At 40.0% G+C, this 16262-nt stretch overlaps 1 non-coding gene across 1 annotated transcript; it reads left to right on the top strand.

The window, feature by feature from the left end:
- Positions 1–7951: 7951 nt before the first annotated feature.
- LOC115833373 lies at positions 7952–8058 on the top strand. The gene has a single exon (XR_004028811.1). It is a non-coding gene; the product is annotated as a U6 spliceosomal RNA (small nuclear RNA).
- The last annotated feature ends 8204 nt before the right edge of the window (positions 8059–16262 follow it).

Raw genomic sequence — 16262 nt, 5'->3', positions numbered from 1 at the left:
GTCTTGAACTCCTGACCTCAAGTGATCTACCCACTTCACCCTCCCAAAGTGTTGGGATTACAAGCATGAGCCACTGCATCCGGATGAACATAGAATATTTTTGAAGCCAACATCTAAGCAGGAGTGAGGATTCCTCTTCTTCTTGGTGCCTCTTTTATATCCTACTGTGGGCATTGTAGCCAGGAGAGTGGTACAAGAAGCTTTGTATTATCAGCTGGGGGACAACGTTTTTATCAGGTTCTATGATTTTGACTTGATATTTTTCCTGGCTTTTTCATATATGGGGTTGTGAGTATGACTGAATAGGGACAACTGAGTACAAATCCTAGAGTACAGTGCCATGATAAACATACTGGGCAGGGGGAAATAAGCAGGCACCAAGGAAAAATAGGAAATAAGACTTTTCCATATAGGTTGATCCCTTTTCTCCAGACGTTCATAGATTCTGTATGAGACATCTTATATCCCTTCTTTTTTTTTTCCTCCTGCCCTTGTCTCTGCCATACAATTTTATTATGCTTTAGTATTTGTTCATGTAAAGACGAAATTACATTTGTGCCTCAGGCATGCTCTGCCTGCATAATCACAATAAGAATGTTTTTGGCTAAGGTTTGGAAAACTTAGTTTTTTTGTGTTTTGGTCCCTCTTGTGCCTACCATTTCTAGTGAAGGTTGTGATTTTTTAACGATTTATTTAACTAAAAATTCTATTAGTGTTGTAGCTAATTTATGCCCCACCTCATCCTCATATTACAACCTTTAAACAAATATCAAACTGAGAATATTTCCTTCCCTCACAGAGAAAAAATCTGTTTTTTATTTAGTGTCTGTCTTTTAGTGGAAAGAATGCTGACCTTTTGATACAGGGTACATAATCTGACCCTGTTGTTTATTACTAATGCTTTATTGCACTGAAGGGGCATATAAACTGGATAAGAAAAACACATGTACTGCATGAATCAATTCGGTACTGTTTCAGGGAAAGAACACATGCAAGGAGATGCATTTAGTTATACTCAGCTCTTAATTTCTGTGATCCTTTTAAATGATGTCTCACAAAAGATGTTTCCTGGTGTTTTTGAAGAGCTGGAGTAATGTATTTACAAGCATAAAATGGCTTCATTAGGTATAGCCATTTTGCTCATCAAAAATCTGCAGCTTTATCACGGAATCATTCATTGTCAAAGTGCATATGCTAATGACCTTCTTCATAGTCAAAGCACATTTTAAATATTTATTCATAAGCCAGATGAGGACTTTTAAAGTAGTTAATTTTAAAGCAAAGTGACCTTTGTACAGGGAGGGAAAAAACATTGAATATGAACAAAATGAGCATTTGTGTCATGGTTTTACACATAATAGAGTATTTGCCAAGCATCAGCACCAGTCATGTATACTTATTCAACCCATGATGCAGCCCTGCTTTTCAAATGCATAATCAAACATAAACATATGTAGATTGACCTCAGCTGACATTAAGGGATTGTGGATAGTTTTCTCCTTGTAACAATCATAATTATATTCTATTCTCCTTAGGTAAAGACATGGATGATGTAGATGTTGAACAAGGTGCTGAAGCAACATGATTATACACATTTCTCATTCCTAGTGGGCTGTTTCAAGGTATAAAAATTAGAAATAGGCACTGATTGAAACATTCAAGTCTCAGTTTTCTCCTTCTAAACACAGACGAAGACTTGGAGAACAATAAAAACTGTTTACAAAGGGTTTTCTATCCACATGGTGTTATCTCCATTTTACTCTGAGTTAATGTTTGATAGAATGGGGGTATTTGGAGCCAAGAGATCGTCAGTCATTATAGTGAGGACATCATGTCAGTGTGGTGGGATTGTGTTTAAATTTGTATGAGGCCCTCACTGAGGGCTTTTAACTAGGATAATCTCTCCTGGAGTCATTTTGGCATTTGCATTTGGTTTTTGGCTATTTCTTTTAGGAATTGTCACAAAGTGAAGAAAGCTGTAATCTTTCTCTGATTCTTTGTTGGTTAAAAAATTAACCCAGCTAAACTCTTGAATTGATCCAATTCATTGACTTTTCTCCACCTAAATTTAGGCTGGTTGAAAATGTCTCTCAATGACCAGACTAGGGCTCTGTAACTCTGTGGTCTGCATCCACAATGGGGTTCTCAGAGCAGGAGGGGAAGCCTCTGATGATTCTCTGATCTGTTCAGCTTTGGTTCTCCACCACAGCCATTTCAAACATTTTCCTACTCTCCAACTCTCTGACTCCAGAACATTCCTGTCACTATCAACATATTGCTTCCCAATTTAGCAATAAACTGGATCCATCATTTGAGGGCTCCTGCCATTGAATGAAATAACACACTTGCATGCCTAGCTATGATTTGCTTCCCTTATAACACAGTGGTAATTCTTCCACAGGTTCTTTGACATTTGTTCCTTCTATCTTATTCACAGACCATGGAATGACATTTTTCTTCTTTCTCCTTCCAGTGTTTATTGTAACTGCCAAACTGCTTATCTTGTATCTCTTACTCAAATGTAAACCCCATAAGAAGCAGGGAACTGGTCTATCCTGCTCCCCATTGTATTTCTAGTGCAAAGATCTATGCGTAATTCAATAAATGTTTTTGTTTTTAAATTAATGAATGAGAGCTAAGAGGGGTGTATGGTGAGGCAAACTGGTGTTATAGAACACAAAGTGTTTTAAAGTTCAATTGCAGTGGGGTGTGGTTTGTCCCGTGTGTAATCCCAGCACTTTGGGAAGCTGAGGCAGGTGGATCACTTGAGGCCAGGAGTTTGAGACCAGCCTGGCCAACATGGCAAAACTCCGTCTCTACTAAAAATACAAAAATTACATGGGTGTGGTGGCACACACCTGTAATCCCAGCTACTCAGGAGGCTGAGGCATGAGAATTGCTTGAACCTGGGAGGTGGAGATTGCGGTGAGCCAAGATCTGCCACTGCATTCCAACCTGGGCAACACAGCGAGACTCTTTAAAAAAAATGTTAAAAATTCTAAAAAATAAAGTTCAATTGCAATAATTTTGGTTTTATTGAGGTCCCTTATGATGGTCTATACTGATAGGTAGTCTTTGATCAACAAATTGGTGGCACTATTAGAAGATTTATATGTAGTTGCTTGTTTATTTCTAACTCAACACAGAGTCTATGTCCTCATCTAGTTGTCCAGTTTATGGCATTCATACTATGCCCTGTTACCCAGAGACTGCTAATGTGTAAATTTCCCAGTAAATTACTTATCAGAAAGGTAGGCAATAACACTCAACTTGATACAGGAAAGCTGCATAAGAAGATGTTTTGATAGAATTATGCTTACTTATTCTATCAAATTTAATGGTGCATTGCATAATATATGTTAAATACCAATGACATGGTTGAACATAGTGTGCTTTCCCCACTGTATTAGCCTGTTCTCGCACTGCTACAAAGAACTGTCTGAGACTGGGTAATTTATAAAGAAAAGAGGCTTAATTGATTCACAGTTCAACATAGCTGGGGAGGCCTCAGGAAACTTATAACTATGGTGGAATGCACCTCCTCACAGGGCAACAGGAGACAGAATGAGTACAAGCAGGGGAAATGCCAGACACTTATAAAACCATCAGATCTCCTGAGAACCCACTCACTGTCATGAGAACAGCATGGGGGAAACCACCCCCATGATCCAATCACTTCCTACCTGGTCCTTCCCATGACAAGTGGGGATTATGGGAACTAAAATTCAAGATGAGATTTGGGTTGGGACACAACCAAACCATATCATTTCACCCCAGCCCCTCCCAAATCTCATGTCCTCACATAGCAAAACACAATCATGCCTTCCCAACAGTCCCCCAAAGTCTTAACTCACTCCAGCATTAACTCAAAAGTCCAAGTCCAAAGTCTTATCTGAGACAAGGCAAGTTCCTTTCACCTATGAGCCTGCAAAATCAAAAGCAAGTTAGTCACTTCCTAGATACAATGGAGGTACAGGCATTAGGCAAATAAATACACCGGTTCCAAATGGGAGAAATTGGCCAAAACAAAGGGGTTACAGGGCCCATGCAAGTCCGAAATCCAATAGGGCAGTCATTAAACCTTAAAGTTCCAAAATGATCTCCTTTGACTCATATCTAGATCATGCTGATGCAAGAGGTGGACTCCCATGGCCTTGGGCAACTCCGTGCCTGTGGCTTTGCAGGGTACTAAGCCTCCACCCCCCAACCCCTGGCTGCTTTCACAGGCGGGTGTTGAGTGTCTGTGGGTTTTCCAGGTGCATGGCATGAGCTGTCAGTGGAGCTACCATTCTGGGGTCTGGAGGATGCTGGCTTTCTTCTCACAGCTCCACTAGGCAGTCCCCCGGTGGGGACTCTGTGTGGGGGCTCTGACCCCCACATTTCCCTTCTGCACTGCTCTAGCAGAGGCTCTCCATGAGGGCTCTGCCCCTGCAGCAGACTTCTGCCTGGACATGCAGGTGTTTCATACAACCTCTGAAATCTAGATGGAGGTTCCCAAATCTCAAATCTTTTTTTCTGTGCACCCACAAGACCAGCACCACATGGAAGCTGCAAGACTTGGGGCTTGCACCCTCTGAAGCAATGGCGTGAGCTGTACCTTGGCCTCTTTTAGCCATGGCTGGAGCAGCTGAGACACAGGGCACCTAGTACCAAGGCTGCACAGAGCAGGGGGGTCCTGGACCTGGCCCAGAAAATGACTTTTCCCTCCTAGGCCTCCAGGCCTGTGATGGGAGGGACTGCCATGAAGGTCTCTGACATGCCCTGGAGACATTTTCCTCATTGTCCTGGTGATTAACATTGGGCTCCTCATTACTTATGCAAATTTTTGCAGCCAGCTTGAATTTCTCCTCAGAAAATGGGGTTTTCTTTTCTATCGCATCAGCAGGCTGCAAATTTTTAAAACTTTTATGCTCTGCTTCCTCTTGAATGCTTTGCTGCTTACAAATTTCTTCCACCAGATACCCTACATCATCTCTCTCTAGTTCAAAGTTTCACAGATCCCTGGGGCAGGGGCAAAATGCTGCCAGTCTCTTTAGTAAAGCATAGCAAGAGTTACCTTTGCTCCAGTTCTCAAGAAGTTCCTCTTCTCCATCTCAGACCACCTCAGCCTGGACTTCATTGTCCATATCACTATCAGCATTCTGGTCAAAACCATTCAACAAGTCTCCAGGAAGTTCCAAACTTTCTCACATCTTTCTGTCTTCTGAGCCCTCCAAAGTCACTTCCACATTTTTGGGTATACTTAATGCAGCACTCCACTCTCTGCAGTACTAATTTACTGTATTAATCCATTCTCATGCCGCTATAAAGAAATGCCCAAGACTGGGTAATTAATAAAGAAAAGAAGTTTCATTGACTCGCAGTTCCATATAGCTGGGGAGGCCTCAGGAAACTTACAATCCTGACAGAGGGCACTTCTTCCATGGGTGGAAGGAGAGAGAATGAGTGCAAGCAGGGGAAATGCCAGACAGCATGGTGCAAGCTGCCAGTGGATCTGTCATATATGATGCTTATATACTATATGATGCTTATAAAACCATCAGATCTTGTGAGAATTCACTCACTATCATGAGAACAGCAGGGGGGAAACCACCTCCATGATGAAATCACTTCCCACTGAGTCCCTCCTATGACACATGGGGATTATGGGAACTACCATTCAAGATGATATTTGGGTGGGGACACAGCCAAGCCATATCACCCACCAAAAATACATTCAGCCATTTACATATAAAATGAAAGTGAAAGTACAAAAGGTCAACTCCAGGAAACAATGCCATCCACTAGGTGGGAAAACAACTATTTAAGGTCTATCATTTAGAGGTTATATTTCAGGTTCAAATAAAATGAATCATTCACTCCCAGCCAGTATGTATCATGTTGTGAATCTTGCTTGAAGAGGAGTAGGAGGAAAAGAGCAGCATAAAATCTGGTTGTATGTCACCTTTCATCTTAGTAGTCTAAAACAAATTTTGGTGTTGTGTCTTTGCCCAACAGACTATGACTTGTTTAAAATTTTGGAACAAAATGAAATGCATGCTACTTTTATTTTAAATAATTATTTCAATAAATGTTTGTTGATAGCCTGTTATGTTCTAACACTGGCCTGGTCTTTGAAGTAAGAGGAAGAAAGAGAAACTGATGCTTCAACTAGGCTGCTTCTTGGAGAAGCTGTAGATGTGAACGAGGCTAAGGAAGGTGGAACTGCCAGGAAAAAGTAACAGAATGCACGAAGGCATAGAGGCATGAAAAAGCACGTGTGGAAAATTACAAATGCTTCAATTTGTCTAAAGAAGGGTATATATGGAGATATAAATTTGAGAATCCTTAATATATAGGGGGTAGTTAGATCACCCAGGAGGAGTATGCAGAGAGAAAAACAAGCAGAGGCTGACATATTAGGAAACGCTCATATCCAAGGGATGGGATGGGCAGTAGAAGAGTCCTTAAAAGATAGATAAGAACAATTATAGAAGTGATCACATGCACACATACACACACACAGAGAGAGAGAGAGAGAGAGAAACAAAAAAAAGTAATAGAGTAGGTAAATTGCATTAATGACTAATTTTTACCCCTCCCTGTATTCATTCCCATTGTCCCGTACGTTTTCAGTGCTCTTCTACTGTGACTCTAGGCTCAATCATATGGCATACTTTAGCCAGTGAAATGCCAGGAAATATGACAAAAACAGAGGTTTAAAAAGCAGCTTGCACAATTTGTCCTGTACTCTTATGTCTCTGCCATGAGAAGGACAAACCTGGGTAGCTCGCTGCCCATAGCAGAATAAGTTATTCTCAGCTGAGCCCAGCCTAGATCAAACAACCCCCACCTAACCCACAGACTTGTTTTGTAATAATAAATGATTGGTTTTCGTTAGTCACTGAGTTTTGGGGTGGTTTGTTATGCAGCAATAGTTGACTAACACACAGAGTTTTCAAAAAGAGAGTGAATGACAAAGAAAGAAAATGAGACAAAGATTGAAAAGAGCACATTTAATTGGGCAATTAGAAGGATTCTGTTTACCTTAATTAGAGCACATTTAATGGAGTAGTGGGTTTGAAACCACAATTGCAGAAGATTTGAAGAGTGTAAAAATAGAATAATCTACTGTTTTGTGGAGACAGACTAAACGCAAACTGAAGACTAAACGCAATGTGGAGAGGTAGAGGGCGATAGGTAGATGGGTATGAATAAAGAGAAAGTGTGCTGTTTGAAGATTGTGGAGATATAAGTACATTTATATGCTTAGGAGACAAAACTAGCAAAGAGAGAGTAGTTGAACAAACAGAAGAAGGAATGACTTAGGCAGAGTGATCTCTGAGCAGGTAGAAGGCAATGAACACTGGGGCACAGAAAAAGGAATTAGCTTTGGTTAGAAGAAGGGGTATTTCTCCACTGAACTGGGAATATAAAAATAAGGATGGGAATAGATAAAGATAAGTTTTCAGGAAAGAAGGGAGTGGGAGAAGAAAAGTGAAATGGAGTTCCCATATTATGGCCTCTATATAAAGTACAAAGTGATATTGTGTAGAGCATTCTGCAAAGTCACATTGCAAAGAGTAAGAAGAATGATAAACATTAATAGCTGTTACTAAGTGAAGACAGGGAAGATTTACTCTAGTATTGAGGACATACTGAAGCTGGGAATGATAAATTTGTAGTGGTAAAAATACATGCTTGTATGATTTCTCTAGAAGGACTTTATAATTCAAGTCTAAGAGAAGATGGGTGCTTGCAGAGATTCTAATTTAAAATATTTCAGGATCGTGTGATAGAAGGCAAGAGTTAATAAATATAGAAGGAACAGCTGGGTGCGGTAGCTCACGCCTGTAATCCCAGGACTTTGGGAGGCCGAGGCGGGTGGATCACGAGGTCAGGAGTTCGAGACCAGCCTGATCAACATGGTGAAACCTCGTCTCTACTAAAAATACAAAAATTAGCCAGGTGTGTATTCGCTTCGGCAGCACATATACTAAAATTGGAACGATACAGAGAAGATTAGCATGGCCCCTGCGCAAGGATGACATGCAAATTCATAAAGTGTTCCATATTTTTTTTACACTGTTGGTGGGACTGTAAACTAGTTCTACCATTGTGGAAGACAGTGTGGCGATTCCTCAAGGATCTAGAACTAGAAATACCATTTGGCCCAGCCATCTCATTACTGGGTATATACCCAAAGGATTATAAATCATGCTTCTATAAAGATACGTGCACACATATGTTTATTGTAGCACTATTCACAATAGCAAAGACTTGGAACCAACCCAAATGTCCATCAGTGTTAGACTGGATTAAGAAAATGTGGCACATATACACCATGGAATACTATGCATCCATAAAAAAGGATGAGTTCATGTCCTTTGTAGGGACATGGATGAAGCTGGAAACCATCATTCTCAGCAAACTATTGCAAGGACAAAAAACCAAACACTGCATGTTCTCACTCATAGGTGGGAATTGAACAATGAGAACACTTGGACACAGGAAGGGGAACATCACACACCGGGGCCTGTCATGGTGTGGGGGGAGGGGGGAGGGAAAGCATTAGGAGATATACCTAATGCTAAATGACGAGTTAATGGGTGCAGCACGCCAACATGGCACATGCATACATATGTAACAAACCTGCACATTTGGCACATGTACCCTAGAACTTAAAGTACAATTAAAAAAAAAATTAGCCAGGTGTGGTGGCACGCATCTGTAATCCCAGCTACTCAGGAGGCTGAGGCAGGAGAATCACTTGAACCCAGGAGTTGGAGATTGCAGTAAGCCAAGATCAAGCCACTGGACTCCAGCCTGTGAGAAAGAGCGAGACTCCATCTCAAAAACAAAACAAAACAAAAATCCAGAAGGAACAAATAGGGAAGGACATTGTATCAATATAACTTTACAGTACATTCGTGAGCAACAGAAAACCTTACCATATGTGATAGGTTAAATAAGAAATTATTTTTCTCATACAACAAAAATCCTGAAGAAGGGGCTTAGGGTCATGTTTTGACTCCACAGTAACATCAATATATCATTCTTCTTCCTCATCCTTTTTGCATCGCTTTTATTTTTGTTGTTGCAATATAGCTGCTGAACAAGGGCATCATCCCACATGAGTTCCAGGCAGAAAGGAGAAGGAAAGGTTCAAAAGCTTTCTCTTAATGAAGTGTTACTTTGGGAGGGCAGTTTTCCATTGAGTCTCCCCTTAACCTCTTTGGACAAAAGTGTATCACATTGCATCTCTTGTTGCAAAGACCAGAACTTCAAAGCTTTAATATTCTAGCCACTATAATAGAGGGAGGCCTAGGAAGAGGGGTTTGATGTTGGAGTTAAGTGAGCCAATGATTAGTGTCTATCATATAAGTGAGACCAACAGGAGCTGACATGTTGCAAAAAATAAAGGAACCAAGGATAGAAACTAAATAAATTTGAAAATCAGATTTGATGAGACATGCAAGGAGGCTAACAGATGTTGGAGATTATAATTTCTGGTGTGAAGCAATTTAGGCAAGAAGAAATGGTTGTTGAAGAGTCATAGGGTTTAAGTTTCTTGGAATTCAGAAGGTCAAGAAAACATCAAACTAGAAAGGATCTTCCATATGGATATTGACATTTCTTAAGATGATAGAGGGACTTGGGGTTTTAGTAAAGTAAAAAGTTAGTCTATAACAAACCATATCCTCTTCTGAAGATTACATCAGAATGAAAACATGTCCTGTTGCACATTCTTAAACCCCAAAAGAAATTAGAATGACTTAAATCGGGCAGCAGTTCCCAGAGAAAGTTAATATTCACTGACATATCAATTACCGATTTCTTTGTAATAAACCAATTCAAAATGTAATGACTTCAGGCAACAACCATCTATAATTTTTCAGAAGTCTGTTGGTTAACTGGGTAATCGGAGTCTTGCTAATTTGGGCTGCACTCAGCTGATTTCAGCTTGGCTCATTCACATATCTATGTTCAGCTGGTGAGTCAGCTGGTGGCTGGCTGGTCTAGGTTAGCCTCAGATGGGGATGACTAAGCTCTGCTCCTCCTGCTCTGTCATCTTTCACCAAGCTAGCCTAGACTTATACAAAGGAAAGAATCCAAGAGACAAAGCAGAAGTAAGCAAGATTTCTTGCCACCTGGGCTCAGAATTGGAACAACATTACTTCTTTCGTATTTTGGGCAAAGCAATTCATAAGGTGGTTAGATTCACAAGGTGGTTAGATTCCTCTTGGTGGGAGGAATCTATCACGTTGTTTATTTTCTTGAGTCATTATTGTAATTCATGGCCATAGAAAGTCTGACTATTACATATGCTTCATGAAAATAAGCATAAATGTTTAGAGCTTGACTAAGTGGCTTCTTTTAGATAGTCAGATTGGATTATTTGAAATGTTGGTGGATAACAGTCATAAACATGGATAGACATACCTCATTTAGAATTTTGTATAGTTTTTTTTCTTTTTCAGGTTGAACTGCTAACCCTAGTAGCTACTATGCATACTGAGCTCTTGACACTTGTTTAATAATAATTTTTTCATCATCTCCCAAGCCATGTAATAAAGTACAAACTCATCAATACATTGTTTGGCTGCCATGTGTCTGATTTATCAGGCAACTTTTTAGAACACTGGTGAAGCTCGAGCACACAGTAATAGCTTCCTACTATTTCCATGAGAACGATAAAAGAGAGAAAAAACTTTTTGTAAATCCAGTGATCCTTCACATGTCTGAAACAAACAACATCAAGCTTGTTTTTCTCAAAGCTGTGCCTACCAAATGTTCCCCTGACTGTGTTTGCCCCAATCCAGAGCACACACACATGCAACTATGTCCACATGGCTCAGCCTCTCCCTGCTTCTTTTTGCCTTTCCTCTTACCCACCCTCCAAGTTAGCTCTATATGAATGTGGGTTTGGAAGAGAAAGAAAGCAGAACAGTCAGCCTCTTTTCTCTGGATGAAGGAGTTTCACAAACAATGACACTCCCCAATGCCACAAAGAAGCTGTTACCAGGTGTGGGCCCTGAGGAGAAATACAACTCCCATACCAGTTGTTCTTTGATGCACCACTTCAGGAGCCATGAAACAGAGGAAATTTAAGATCAATCATAGCTCTTCACACAGTTCCATAAAACACTTTTTCCCTTGAAAGTCACTTTATTTCTAATGATACTTTCCATGCCAGTGTGTTAAAACTGTCACTGAATCAAGCTTTTATTAAGTTGTCAGTGTATCCAGTGTTTCACAGAACCTCTGTGGGGGACTTTCTTGTCTTTTAAACCTACACATTGCCTCATAGGCTTTCCTCCATAATTAGCACTGACAGGTTCTCTTTAGAGGAAATATCCCACTCTCAGAGTACAAGAGGTAGCAGGTGGGTGGAAATAGATTTGAATCATTTGTGAGACAGGGAAAGGGAAACCAACAGTGCTCATGGCATATGGCTGTGAAGAGAATATTGAACGAATGGGTTCTGGACAAGTGAAGTCATACAAGTCAACAGTGAATTGAGGTAATAACACAGGCTACTTATTCCAAGAGAGCTGCAACATTTTGGAGTGAGATTTTCCCCAATTGAGGATCACATTGCTGAGTACATAACCTTAGTCTACATTTCTGTGGTCTGAGACTATTCTGGGAACCATAATGCTACCCTGTGGCCACCCATCCATGGAAGTCTTGGCAAGTCAGAGCCTCTTGGTGTCTGGGTGGTTTCTATAGGATATCTTCTTCCTTGGCTTTCCTGATTTTTATGGCACTAAACTGTGAACACCCATTCAGTTTCCTGTCCCTTTCCCCATCCTAATAGGCTCAAATTTTCAGGAAACCATGAGTCCACCCTCATATCACTAGAAATTCATTCACTTAGCTTAAGGTAAAATTCAAATTCACTGAATGTCCTTTGACATAAGCCAGGTACCTATTTGGTGGTTTTAGTAGAGCCAGCCCAGAAGGTTCCCATCTATGTGGCATGATCTGAGATGGTAGATTTTGCCTACAACATCCTGATATTTGTAATTTATATGAACAGCTTGCCAGTGAATCCAAAGTTCCTAATATTGGAGTAAATGATCCTTTTCGCCAGATCTAATCTAAGTTTCTTTTTCTTTTCTTTTCTTTTTTTTTTTCTTTTTGAGATGGAGTTTCACTCTTGTCACCCAGGCTGTTGTACAATGGTGCTATCTCGGCTCACTGCAACCTCTGCCTCCAGGTTCCAGTGATTCGCCTGTCTCAGCCTCCTGAGTAGCTGGGATTACAGACTTCCACCACCACGCTTGGCTAATTTTTGTATTTTTAGTAGAGATGGGGTTTCGCCATGTTGAACAGGATGGTCTCCAAACTCCTAACCTCAGGTTATCCACCCACCTCAGCCTCCCAAAGTGCTGGGATTACAGGCATGAGCCACCACGCCCAGCCCTAAGTTTCAAATTTAAAAATTCATTTAAAATTTCCATTTAAATTCAATATGGTATACAACCATAATATTCTAAGTTAAGATAGCGTGCTGTTGGACTTCTTATTTCAGCTCTAACACATAAAGAGCTTGGAAAGTTGTCACTCCCATCCTTATGACAGGAAAAGGTGAACTAAAAATCAATGATTTTTTTTCTTGGACCCATCAGAGAACTGAAGTACAGGGCAAACCATCACCCTGAAATCTGGAGAGATGGGTGAATTAAAGGAGTCACAGATGAGGTCTGTTAACCAGGAGCAGAAGCAGCTAGAGCCATAAGCTGGTAGGAATACTTAAATGGCAATAATAAGAAATTGCTAGAGGTAGAGTGGGGACTAAAATGAAAGGAAGAAAATTCTGGAATGCAGTCTTATGGCGGGGGCGGGGAGTCCATATTTTCTTGAGATTTATCTCCAGGATCCCCACCACATACTTATGGGAAAAAAATTGAGCATGATCTCCTGGTGGCTCTGGTAGGGTAAAAGGAAGAGCAACCATCTTGAAATATGCCCAGGGTATTCTATATGACAAAGGCCTAATCTCCAGGAGAAAAGACTTTTAACCAGGATCTTATTCCAAGTTAAGGAAGGGCATTTTCCCTACTCCATTCCCTTCTAGCATTTCTCTCTCACAAGAGGTGAAAAATAAAGCCAAGAAACACTGGTGATGGTCACAGCCCAAAGATACAGGCCTATTAAAAGATTAAGATTTCATTATAAGTTTGTAGAATGCTTTCCCTCCCCAGCACCTTACCACCACACCAATAGGGGTCTAGTAAAATGGCAGTGGATTTTAGCTGAAATAGCAGCAAGATGTAGACTCTTTGAGGAGTATTAGGGAAGCCCAAAGTCAACAGCGGAGGCAAAAACAAAAACACTAGAGGAATTTGAAGTCTCAGACACCTATAGCTAAAGCAAACATTAAACACAGTCCAACTTCTAGCCAGGTTAACGTGAACATTTACATCAAAGTCCTATTTGCCATAATTTCTATTTTCTGATACATTATGTCTGGCTTTTAACAAAAAATTCAAGCCATTCTAAAAGGCAATAAAAATCACAGAATGTAGAAACAAAACAAACATCAGATCCAGATCTGGTTCTGACAAAGATTTTAGAATTATCAGATGGTGGATTTAAAATAACTATAATTAATATGTTATGGGTTCTAATAGATTAAAAAAAGATAAAAACAGACAACACTCAAGAATGGTTGGATAACTTAAGTAAAGAAGTGGGGACTCTTAGAAAGAATTTTAAAAATGCGAGAGATCAAAACCACTGTGATAGAAATTTTAAAATGCCTTTGATGATCTCATTAGTATACTGGACATGGCCAAGAAAAGAATCAGTGAGCTGAAAGATATTGAAACTTCCCAAAATGAAATGTAGAGATATAATGCTATCTGAAAACCTTCAATAACATATCAAATAGTAATTTTATCATAATTATACCCATCAAACAATTAAAACATGTTTTAGGAAGAAATATGAGATTGCATAGGGGCCATGTCTTTCAATAGAAAAACTATATTGGTCCATAAAATCTTGTAATAAGTTGATTACTTATAATCAATTATTTCTGAAATAGGAGGAGGGTTCTTAGCAAAAGCATTAGGTAGTGTCTTATTTCAGAGAACTGGAATTATTGTTATCAGCTTCTGTATATTGCTTTAGCTGTTTTAGCAGAGAATAAATAACAATGGCTTTAACGAGAAGGAAGATTTGTTTCTTTTCTTTTTTTTTTTTTTTTTTTGGAGATGAGTGTCTCGCTCTGTCGCTCAGGCTGGAGTGCAGGGGCGAGATCTCTGCTCACTGCAAGCTCTGCCTCCCGGGTTCACGCCATTCTCCTGCCTCAGCCTCCCGAGTAGCTGGGACTACAGGCGCCCGCCACCGCGCCCAGCTAATTTTTTGTATTTTTAGTAGAGACGGGGTTTCACTGTGTTAGCCAGGATGGTCTCGATCTCCTGAGCTCGTGATCCGCCCGCCTCAGCCTCCCAAAGTGCTGGGATTACAAGCGTGAGCCACCACGCCCGGCCGATTTGTTTCTCTTTTATATGAATGTCCAAGCTGCTAAGTAGGACAAAAGGATAAAGAAGCTCTGGTCCATAAAGTCATTAAGAGATTTTCATTTCGTTCTTCTTGTTGCTCTGCCATCCTCTATGATGTTTTTCTTATCCTCAAAATCAAAGGTGACTCAGCATCATCATATCTGTTTTAACCCACGTAGAAAAAAGGAGAAAAATAAGTAGAGGTCACTCATCTTCCTTTTAAGAATGTGACCCAAGAGTTGCACAGACCACTTCTGTTCACATTGCTTTTACCAGAATGTGGTTGCCACACCTAACTGCAAGGGGTCTGGAAAAAGTGGCCTTTAGCTGTGTGCCTAGCTACCCAGTTTTTAAATGGAGATTTCTTGTACTAAAAAGTAAAGGAGGGAAGGAAGGAAGGAAGGAAGGAAGGAAGGGAGGGAGGGAGGGAGGGAGGGAAAAAGAAAAAAGAAAAAGAAGGAAAAAAGAAAAGAAAGAAAAAGTGAATATTAGGGACAATTAGCAGTCTGTGCCACAGTGTACCTTCTGAACACTCAAATATCCATGAATACCACTTTCCTCCAGCATACAATCAAAACAGCAAAGCAGTTACTTTTTCCAGCTCAAAACATAACATCTAATATGCCACTGGAGGGGTAAGACACAGATTTCATTCACAGGTGTACCAGAGTTGACTTGCACCAGCTTGTACCAGTTCACAAGAAGCATTTGTTAAAAAGTTTCAATTTTGTGAGCCAGTTGTTAAACACAGTCATTACTAAAAATTAATTTGTATATAATGTATCATTAAACAAATTATATTAAAAATAAGGTAAATATTCAAAACTCATCTTTTGAAAATTATTTTACTACATTTTACTATTGCCAGGCAGACCTGTGCTTTGCTTTGTTAAACTTTGCAGATATATTTTTCACAAATAGAAGGTTTGTGACAATCCTGTGTTGACCAAGTCTACTAGCACCATTTCTCCAACAGCTTGTGCTCACTTTATGTCTCTGTGTCACATTTTGGCAATTCTCACAATATTTCAAACTTTTCATTATTATTATATTCATTATGGTGATCTGTAATCAGCGATATTTGATGGTACTATTGTAATTGTTTAGGGGTGCCATGAACCATGCTCATATAAAATAGCGAACATAATTAATAAATGTGCGTGTGTTCTGACTGCTCCACCAACTGGCCATTCCCCTGTCTCTCTCCCTGTCTTTGGGGCCTCCCTACTCCCTGAGACCCAACAATATTGAAATTAGGCCAATTAATAACCCTACAATGGCCTCCACATTTTCAGATGAAAGGAGGAGTCACATGTCCCTAACTTGAAATCAGAAGCTAAAAATGATTAAGCTTAGTGAGGAAGTCATGTCAAAAACTGAGACAGGCTAAAAGCGAGGCCTCTTGTGTCAGTTAGTCAAGTTGTGAATGCAAAAGAAAAATTCTTGAAAGAAATTAAAAGTGCTACTCCTGTGAACATGCAAATGATAGGAAGATACGGAGAACGTTTTAGTGGACAATCAAACCAGCCATAACATTTCCATAAGTCAAAGCCTGATTCAGAACAAGGTTCTAACTCCAATTCTATGACACCTGAGAGAGGAAAGGAAGCTGCAGAAGAAAAGTTTGAAGTTGGTTGGCTCACGAGGTTTAAGGAAAGAAGCTGTCTCCATAACATAAAAGTGCGAGGTGAAGCAGCAAGTGATGATGTAGAAGCTGAAACAAGTTATCCAGAAGATCCAGCTAAGATCATTGATAAAAGTCACTAC

Source organism: Nomascus leucogenys, chromosome X (assembly GCF_006542625.1).
Source record: "Nomascus leucogenys isolate Asia chromosome X, Asia_NLE_v1, whole genome shotgun sequence".
Classification (NCBI taxonomy): domain Eukaryota; kingdom Metazoa; phylum Chordata; class Mammalia; order Primates; family Hylobatidae; genus Nomascus; species Nomascus leucogenys.
The sequence above is the reverse complement of the archived record's forward strand: the minus strand, read 5'-3'. Positions and strand labels throughout refer to the sequence as shown.